Source organism: Desmodus rotundus, chromosome 4, assembly GCF_022682495.2.
Source record: "Desmodus rotundus isolate HL8 chromosome 4, HLdesRot8A.1, whole genome shotgun sequence".
Lineage (NCBI taxonomy): Eukaryota > Metazoa > Chordata > Mammalia > Chiroptera > Phyllostomidae > Desmodus > Desmodus rotundus.
In genome coordinates this window covers 102,532,541-102,541,716 of record NC_071390.1, presented here as the reverse complement: position 1 = coordinate 102,541,716, position 9,176 = coordinate 102,532,541, and positions in this window count along the sequence as shown.

Here is a 9,176-nt window from a genome sequence, read left to right as displayed (position 1 = left end):
TGGAGGGCCTCAGCCAGCGTGCCCCTCAACAAACTTTCATCTTCTGGAGGCCGGCAGGCCCGGCAGAGGAGAATAAGAGAGTGAAGATCCTGGAGAGAGTGGGCTCCTGCAGCTGGAGTTCTTTATTAACTGAGATGTTATTAAAAGAAAGTTTTATCACATAGGTTATGATGCTGCCCTGGGAACCTGAGACATGTATTCATTTTAGATGGCCCTATGGAAATCAACACAAGGTAAAGATCTATAAAAAATTTTTGTGTGAATATTTTACACAAAAAAAATTATATTGCTACTAGGTCAATGTTTTTTAATTTAGTATTGAAATTTTCAAACATTGCTTTTTTTTTAGTTTTCTTGGTCTATTGATTCTAAGAGGAATTTATGTATGGTTGTGAATTTGTTCAATTATCCTTGTATTTCCATGAGCTTTTGCTTTATTTCAGTTCTATGCATTTAGAGACATGAAATCTCATGACTGTTGTATCTTTTGGGAATGAGTCTTATTATAATTTTTTTTCTTTCTTTGCTTTTAACTTTGATTCTATTTGGTATACTTAAAATGTTTCTATACTTTTTTATTGTTGTTATTATCACATTCACCTGATATATCTTTTGCCAGTCTTTTATTTTCTACTATTTGAAGTTATTTCATTGATATTATTTTATTACTCTAATCTGAGTTCCTCTTTTAATATCACTGATTATTAATAGTTTGGGACTTCTATACCATTATATTTTGCTTTCTTGCTATTTTCTTATTTTTTCTCTTTACACCCTTTTGTTAAATAGACCTAGTTGTCTTTTATTTTATTGATATTATTCATTAAAAATATACACACTATGTCTTTTCTTCTAGTGGTTAACCTTACCTATAAAACACTTTAATTTGATTTTTGTCAAACTAATACTTTCACATAAGTTACAAAAAGTACATGGTGCTAAAAATCTCATAAAGAAAATCAGAAGTTGTCTGTAGTTGTTCACCATAGGTTTTACCACACCTTCCTCCTCAGACGGTGAGACAGGCAGGGTGAGCTTCCAGGCAGACTGTGTCAGGTGCTGGCAATCTGGTCTTCTGGTGTCTCCTGGTGTGACAGCCACCGGGACGTCTGCTCTGTCTCTGGGCATTCCACACACTGCTCCAGTGTGCGGCAGGAGCCTCTCCTGGTCTCTTCTTGGCACAGCCACTGGCTGTGGTGCCCCAACCGTTCCCCTGTTTCCACAGAGCTCCCTCCTGCTCCTTTCCCCCCTCATAACCACACTGTTGTCCATGTCCATGAGTCCTTTTTCCTTTTTGCTTCTAAAACCCCTCTAAAGCTACCCATGACCTTGGCAACAGTTCTTTGTTGTAAATTCTTTCCATTTTTTAGGGATTTCTCATTTTCTGGCCCACAGCAAACACCAAGTACCCCTTCTCATTTTTTAGCACCATCAGAGAGAGAGTCTGTCATTGGCATGAATGGTAGGCAGGAACATGGGCTCAATCCACCATATTGAGCCAAATTCTAAGTATTTCTTTGCTCATTAGTGAAAAAATTAATATGTTCCCATTGGGGGACTTCTCATTTGATTGGTAAGATCAAATGAGGTAAGGAAGCAAGTTGGACCCTTAGACTCTAAAATCTAGGAAATGTGTATGAGGACATTATCATGTCATATCTGACATTCCAATTTTTGTCCTTCCAAATCCTTTCCTCTAGGCTTGCTCATGTCCTACCCCCCCCACATCCACTGTTCCTTCCAGTTCCCATAGCTGTCGTGACTTGAAGCAGGAAACATTTCAATAGTAACTCTCTTTAAAGGTGTGAGAGTTGATGGATAAATCAATAAACAGGACAATGAATTGGGAGATATCACTCAACAAAATCCATAGGACCTTTATTCTCAATATTCTGAGGAGAACGTGGTTTTGATTTGAACTGAGGATTGCATCTCAAAGATTCTCGGTGTAGTAGAAGAAAGAACATGGGTTTGCAGCCTGGTGCTACTCTTACCACTAGTTTACTTTGGGCCACTTATCTAACCTCTTCAAGTCTCAATTTCTTAATCTATAAAACTGGAATAAGAATATTTTCTCTGGCCCTGGCCATGAGCCTTAGTTGGTTAGAGCATCACACATACAGCGAAAGGTTGTGGGTTCAATTTCCAGTCAGGGCACATACATAGGTCGAGGGTTCCATCCCCAGTCTAGGCACAGATGAGAGGCAACTAATCAATGTTCCTCTCTCACATCAATTGATGTTTCTCGCTCTCCCTCTCTCTCTTTTTTTCTCTCTCACCAGTAAACATATCCTCAGGTGAGAATTTTTTTTAAAGAATTTTTTTTAGTTTTCTCTAAAATTAGGTACAACTGCTACCCTGTACACACTGTAGCCCGAACCACTATAATCTCTCAATAGAATTTTGCAAAAGCACCTGGGTGGTTTCCTCACCTTCACCGTTTTCCCCCCTGTACTCTACGTCCCACCCAGCAGCTTGTCAGATTACTTCATTCTCCAGGACTCTGAGTGATTCCCTCATTTCTATCCATAGGAGATCAGGTCCTTTGCTATCTCTCTGACCTCCTCTCACCCACCCCACACCAGCTGCTCAGGTCTCCTTGGTATCTCTCAGTCATACCAGGCAGCTTCTACCTCTGGCACGTTGGCACTGGCTCTACTTCCTGCCTGGGGTGCTCTTTTCCAGATGCCCACAAGGCTTTCTTTACTAACGTGTCACCCTCCTAGTCAGGCCTCTCTTTGACACTCCATCAAAATATTCACCTTTCCCCGATACTTCTTCTGCATTGCTTTTTCCTCTTAGCAGTTAGCATTAGTTAACTTACCATATATTTTACTTATTTGTGTTTGTTATTGTGTGTTTCTACAACTAGAATGGAAGTTTCATGAGGAAAATAATGTTTTAAAAATTCTGATTGCCACTATCCTTGCCCCAGGAATTGTTTCTGGTCCATAGTGGACGCTCAGTATATGTTAGTTGCAGTGTAAAGCAAAGCCATACAGTGCAGCAGTGAAGAGTGCAGCTTCAGAAACCAGACTCCATAGGTTCCAGCCTCGCTTTCATATTTACTAGGCATAGAACCTTGGACAAGTTGCTTAACCTCCGGGCCTTAGTTTCATTGTCTTTACTAAGGAACTGGTACTAGTACCTATGCATAGATTTGTTGGCGGTAAGTTAACAGTGTGTAGAAGAATGACTGGCACATAGTGAACCATGAGAAAGAAATAGTTTTGTGATCAACATGTCTAGCACACAGTAGGTCTCAAGTTTAATGGTTGTGATTATTATTAAACTCAATCTATAAATCTGGGGGGCCTCAGGGAATGAGCAGGTTTGAGAGGTGAAGTTATCCGACTAGAACTAAAAAAGCCAAGTTAGTGAGCTAACAAAGGTATTTGTAGCTAAGCTGACCATCTCTAACACAAGTATACATATGCCGCTTATGATAATACCATCTTTTTCCAAACAGCTGATTAAGCACAGTATGATTGAAAGAGACATGATACCAATAGAACAAGGGTCCAGGTTGTGGTCACAATGCCGGTCAACTTAGAAGGCTCACTTCATCTTGCAAGGAGTACAGAGTATAATTAGCCAGAGGCCTTCTTGTCACAGCCGAATAAGGAGTCAAGCACGAGATGTTATTAACTGTCCCGTAAGCAAAGGCCCATATAAGCAAAGTTGTCCTGTATCAGCAAATTCCTTTACAGACCTATCTGGCGACAGACAGCAATTCCTGGCAGCAAAGGAGCAACAAAACACAATTCCTAAACAATGAGGTGAGGAGAGGCCTCCCTTCATCTGACCACTTCCACTTACGATGCACGGTTTGGATTCTAGAGGGTTGGTGTACATAATTAGTGTTCTTAAATTACATTAGCCATTAGGAGATCTAAAGGAATTATAGTCCTTTTTGTGGTCATACTTATAGAATAATAGCTGGATAATGGAAAATAATGAGTTCGTTTTTTGAATAGCCAGTTTTACTGACCTACTCTTCACTGATTCAACTGGGGATTGGGACATTCTGGAGAATATAAATATGTGTGTGTGTGTATACATATATATAGAGAAAGAGACTAATTTATATATACATGCATAGTCTTTTTTTGTAAAAGGAAAAATCCTATTCATATTTTAAGCAAAGTGACATAATGCAAACTTCCAGGAGAAAGGGGATACCTGTCTATGTCTAATTTGCAAATTAGACCTAAAAAAGAAATGTATTACTTTAATATGTAATCATCAGGAAAGATTTCTTTTTTTATCCTCACCTGAGGACCTATTTTTCATTGCTTTTAGAGAAAGAGAAAGGGAGAGGGAGAAATATTGATGTGAGAGAGAGGCATCAATCGGTTGCCTCCTGTACATGCCTGGACCAGGGATTGAACCTGCAACCTAGGCATGTGCTCTGGCTGGGAATTGAACCCACAACCTTTCGGTTATGGGATGATGCTCCAACCAACTGAGCCACACCAGCCAGGGCTAGGAAAGATTTTAAATAATAAGATTTTAAATCTCATTATAAAAGTAAAACTCGAACATGAAAAAGTTCGCACAGTATAGAACAGTCTTGATTACGACATAAGTTTACAACCACCCAGGCACTCAGTCTCACATCCTACGGGTCAGCTTGAGTGACAGGTGCCTCAGTAAACTCCCACAAGACCTTTTAACTATTCGAGTGACCTGCTTTTTAAAAAAATTAATGATCATACTTGGAGAATTTTTAAGAGAAAATATATCGAGCTCATGAATTCTAACATCTGCATTGTATTTTATGTACTTACCAGAAATGTATTTACCTTCCCTCTCACAGTAACACCTAGTATTTCTCTTTCCTGTAGTCCTCAAGTCTCATGTCATGTTTAAAAGCCATTTGTAGGTCTAAGCAATAACAGTGATTTTCTTTTTTAAAAAAATTTATATTGTATTTTTTTCTATTACCGTTTAACCTCCTTAAGCCCCCCTACTCTCGGCAATCATCCCACTAATAACAGTGATTTTCAAACTTTAGAGTGAGTAGGGATTACATATAAAGCTTAATTAAAGTGAGGATTCCTTCCCTGGCTGGTGTGGCTTGGTGGATCAAGTGCTGGCCTGCGAAACAGGGGGTCGCCGGTTCGATTCCTGGTCGGGGCACGGGACTGGGGTGCGTGGGAGGCAACCACACATTGATGTTTCTTTCCTTTTCTTTCTCCCTCCCTTCCTCTCTGTCTAAAAATAAATAAATAATACCTTTTTTTAAAAAAGTGAGGATTCCTGACCCTCATCCCTACAGAGTACGATTTGGTATGTCGGAAGCAAGTCCAATAATTTTGACTTTTTAATAAGCACCCCAAATTATTCTGGTGCAAGTGGTTCCTAATCCTACTCTGAGTAGTACTGAAACAAAACAAGGATCCTCCTTAATTCCAGCAAACCTTGTAGAGCTGTTGCTATGTTCCAAAATCTGTTTGTGTGCTGGGAGTGCACACATTACTAATACAAGGCCCCTGCTCTGACAATGGAAAAGACAAGGAAACTAGCCCATGCCACACCTTGGGTGACACACAGTAGTGGTGGATACAAGGCGCTAGAGAAGGAAAGATTTATGGGCAGAAGTCAAGGGAGGCTTCACAAGGGAAGCTCCAGCTGAGAAGAACAGACGTAGATTGACAAGGGTTTTCCAAGGAGGTGGTGTAGAGCTAAAGCTGGCAGGCAGAAGGGATACCATGTGAATAGTCATGGAATTGAGACAGAATGCAGTGATCAGTGGAAGAGTCTATTAGAAAAAAATAATGGTAATAATGGTCACGTAACTGAGGGTGCCATGTTAAGGAGCTTACTTATCTGTGGTTATGGAAACTATGAATTATTTTGAACAAGGAAGTAACAAGGTTCAGCTTGCATTTTAAAAGTCACCCTGGCTACAGTATGAAGATAGATTCAGGAAGCCATGTAGCTGGTGGCACGGGGATTTATTTAAAGGTTATCACAACGTCACGTCCAAATAATGACAGATTTTTGAAAATATGTAAAAGGATCTTCATATAATTTGGGGTAGAGAAAATGCTTTTTATGTGTGTTATAAAACTCAGGATCCAAAAAAGAATGATAAATTAGAGAACACAAAAATAGAAAGTTCTGTATGTCTAAAAAATAAAAGAAGATCAAAATACAAACAATAAACTGGGGAAAATGTTTGCAATGTGCACCACAGGGGCTAATTTCCTTAGTATGTGAAAATCTCTGTGAATCAGTGAAAATAAGCCAATGATCCTCTAGAAGCACTGACAAACCATAAGTAGCCAGTTTACAACCAAAAACAGCTTTTAAATTTCAAAAATTATATTTATCTCTTTTAAAATTAGAGCCAATGCAAAATAAAACTACACTAAAGTACTATTTTTACCTTCTAAAACCTTTAAAAAATTAAGAAAAAATATTCACCAAACAAATATAAGAAATTTAAGGGCATCAACAGATAAAATGGTTGCCATGCACATAAATGTAACATCCAAATGCACCGAGCACAGGATGCGGACGAGACATCTATGTAACTGCCCATGTGGGAAAATATCTAAGATCTATTGGCGGTAAGGTTAAAGCTGATGAAAAATATGCTCAGTATGATCCCATTCACATAAAAATGTTTTTAAGAAACTTCATAAAATGTGAACAGTTTTACGATGTGTGTTTACAAAGTAAACAAAAGTGTCTATTGGGCTTTTAGGCTGGCATACCTTCTTTGTGTAGTAAATAAAGAACATGTTTTAGATTCATACATAGCTGAATTTCAGTCCTTCCCATTGAATGACTAAGGTTAAATAATTTAACCTCTATGATCTCTCATTGCCCTAACAAATAAATGAAGTAATTTGAGCCAGTGTCAAATTTTGAGAGGGTTAGAGAGACATTAAAGCACATTAGCATGATGCCTGGCACAGAATCTGTGTTTAATTAATGTCAAGTCTCTTCCCCTTCCCCTCCTCTCTCCTAGCCCCACCCCACCTCTGCTTCCCATCACATCAGACCACTTCTCCACTAGCGTATTATATTGGCCTGAGAAGCAGGTGGAGGGTAATTAATTACCAAGAGAGATTATAGTGAGAGAGTCCTTCACAGACTTAAAGCTATGGAATTTAAAGCCACTTGAGGCAGTCCCAGCAGAGCTTGGGAGTAAAGATGGGACAGCAAGAACTAGAGCTCTAAGTGGAGGGGAGAGAAGGGGGCCCAAGGGTTGGTTACAGAGAAGCAGTGCCAGGCAGGCAGACCTGATCAGTAGTAGGCCTGGTCAGTTGCAGGAACTTCCAGAACATATCACATCTGCAGCACATTTTCAGAAATATCTTCTTGAGTAAACAGAGGAAAGTAAGAGGCAAATTGAGGATTCTTTGCTTGGAGCCAGAGTAGGAGCAACGGCCAATGCAGAATCAAGGAAATCAGAGTCCCAACTAGATCCATGCATGTCAGAGGACCTTGAGCTGGACCCAGAGACCAAATTAGAGCAGTCCTCCGGCAATGGGCTGTAGAGGTAATTGGAATATTCGCCAGCTTTGTTTCTCAGCTAGCTTGCTGCTCTGAGGAGCCAGGAAGACTTAAAAGCAGACAGGTAAGTGCCGAGCTAGGAGTTTCTTAGCTGTGGAGAGCCAAAAATTAATGTTATAGAAATCTCTTTACAAAGGAAATCAAAACTGTTTAGCAACATGAGAGGAGAAGGTTAGCAATTCCTTGCTCTGAGGAGCACAGGTCAATTCTGTGAAATGACTTCCAAAACATATATGTATTAGTCAGGATTCTGCAGAGAAACAATGTATAAATATAGATATAGACATAACATTATAGCAATTGGTTCACACAATAATGGAGTCTGAGAAGTCCCATGCAAGCTGGAAAACAAGGAAAGGCAGTGGTGAAATTCAGTCAAAAGGCCTGAGAACCAGGAGAGCGGATGGTGTAAGTCCTAGGATGAGTCCAAAAGCCCAAGAATGGGATGGGGTGAGATGATGGTCCAAATCTGGATACAGGTCCAAAGACCAGAATACCAGGTGCACCGATGTCCAAAGGCAAGAAAAGATGGACGTCCCAGCACAAGCACAGAGCAAATTCCCCCTTCCTTCACATTTTTGTTCTAGTTACACCCTCAGTTGATTAAGGTGAGAATGATCTTTACTCAGTTTACCAATTCCAATGTTTTACAGAAACATCCTCAAAAACATACCCAGGAATAATGTTTAACCAATTATCTGGGTATTCCTTAGTCCAGTCAAATTGACAATAAAAATAACCATCACACTATGAAATAGCCGCAAGCACTAATGGCAAGTCATTTGTCATAAAATTGGATGAGTAAAAGATTTTTCTGAGGATAAGGAAAGAAATAGATATCTTGGGTTTCAAAGAAATTGTGATTGGGTAAAAGCTAGAGTCAGAAGCAGGCTACCTGGTCTCATCCTCAGAACTTTTCTCTCTTCTTTCTCTCATACCTGATATTCTTATTTATCACTGTGGTTTTAAATACTACCCATAGTCAACGACTTACCCACTGTATAATGCTATCTTTTTTCCACCTCAGCATGAATGTCCTCCTCACTTTGCTCAGGTTCTGAGGTTTTTTTTATAAAAGCTCAACTTAATATATATTTACAGAAATAAAAATTAAATTAAAAATCTATGATGAGCATAGATGCAAAAATTCATCTCAACATAGTATTGGCAAGCTGAATCCAAAAGAATTATACACCATGACCAACTGGGATTTATCTCAGGTCTGTAAGTCTGGATCAACATTTGAAAATTAACTGATGTAATCAATCACATCACAGGCTAAAAAGGAAAAGTTACAGGATCATATCAATATACACAGAAAAAACATTTGAAAAATCCAACATTCATTCATAATAAACATTCTTTATAAAATAGAAATAAGGGGAGACTTCCTCAACTTAATAAATAATTTCTACAAAAAAACCTATAGCTAGCATCATACCTACTGATGCCAAACTCAAAGCTTTTTTACTAACATCATATACAAGACAAGAATGCCCCCTCAACCATTGCTTTTGAACGTCACACCAGAAGTCTTAGCTAATGTAATAAGACAAGAAAAGGAATTTAAATGTATACATATTTGAGAGAAAGACATACAGCTGTCTTTGTTAGCAGATAACACAAACGTCTATGTACAAAATCTA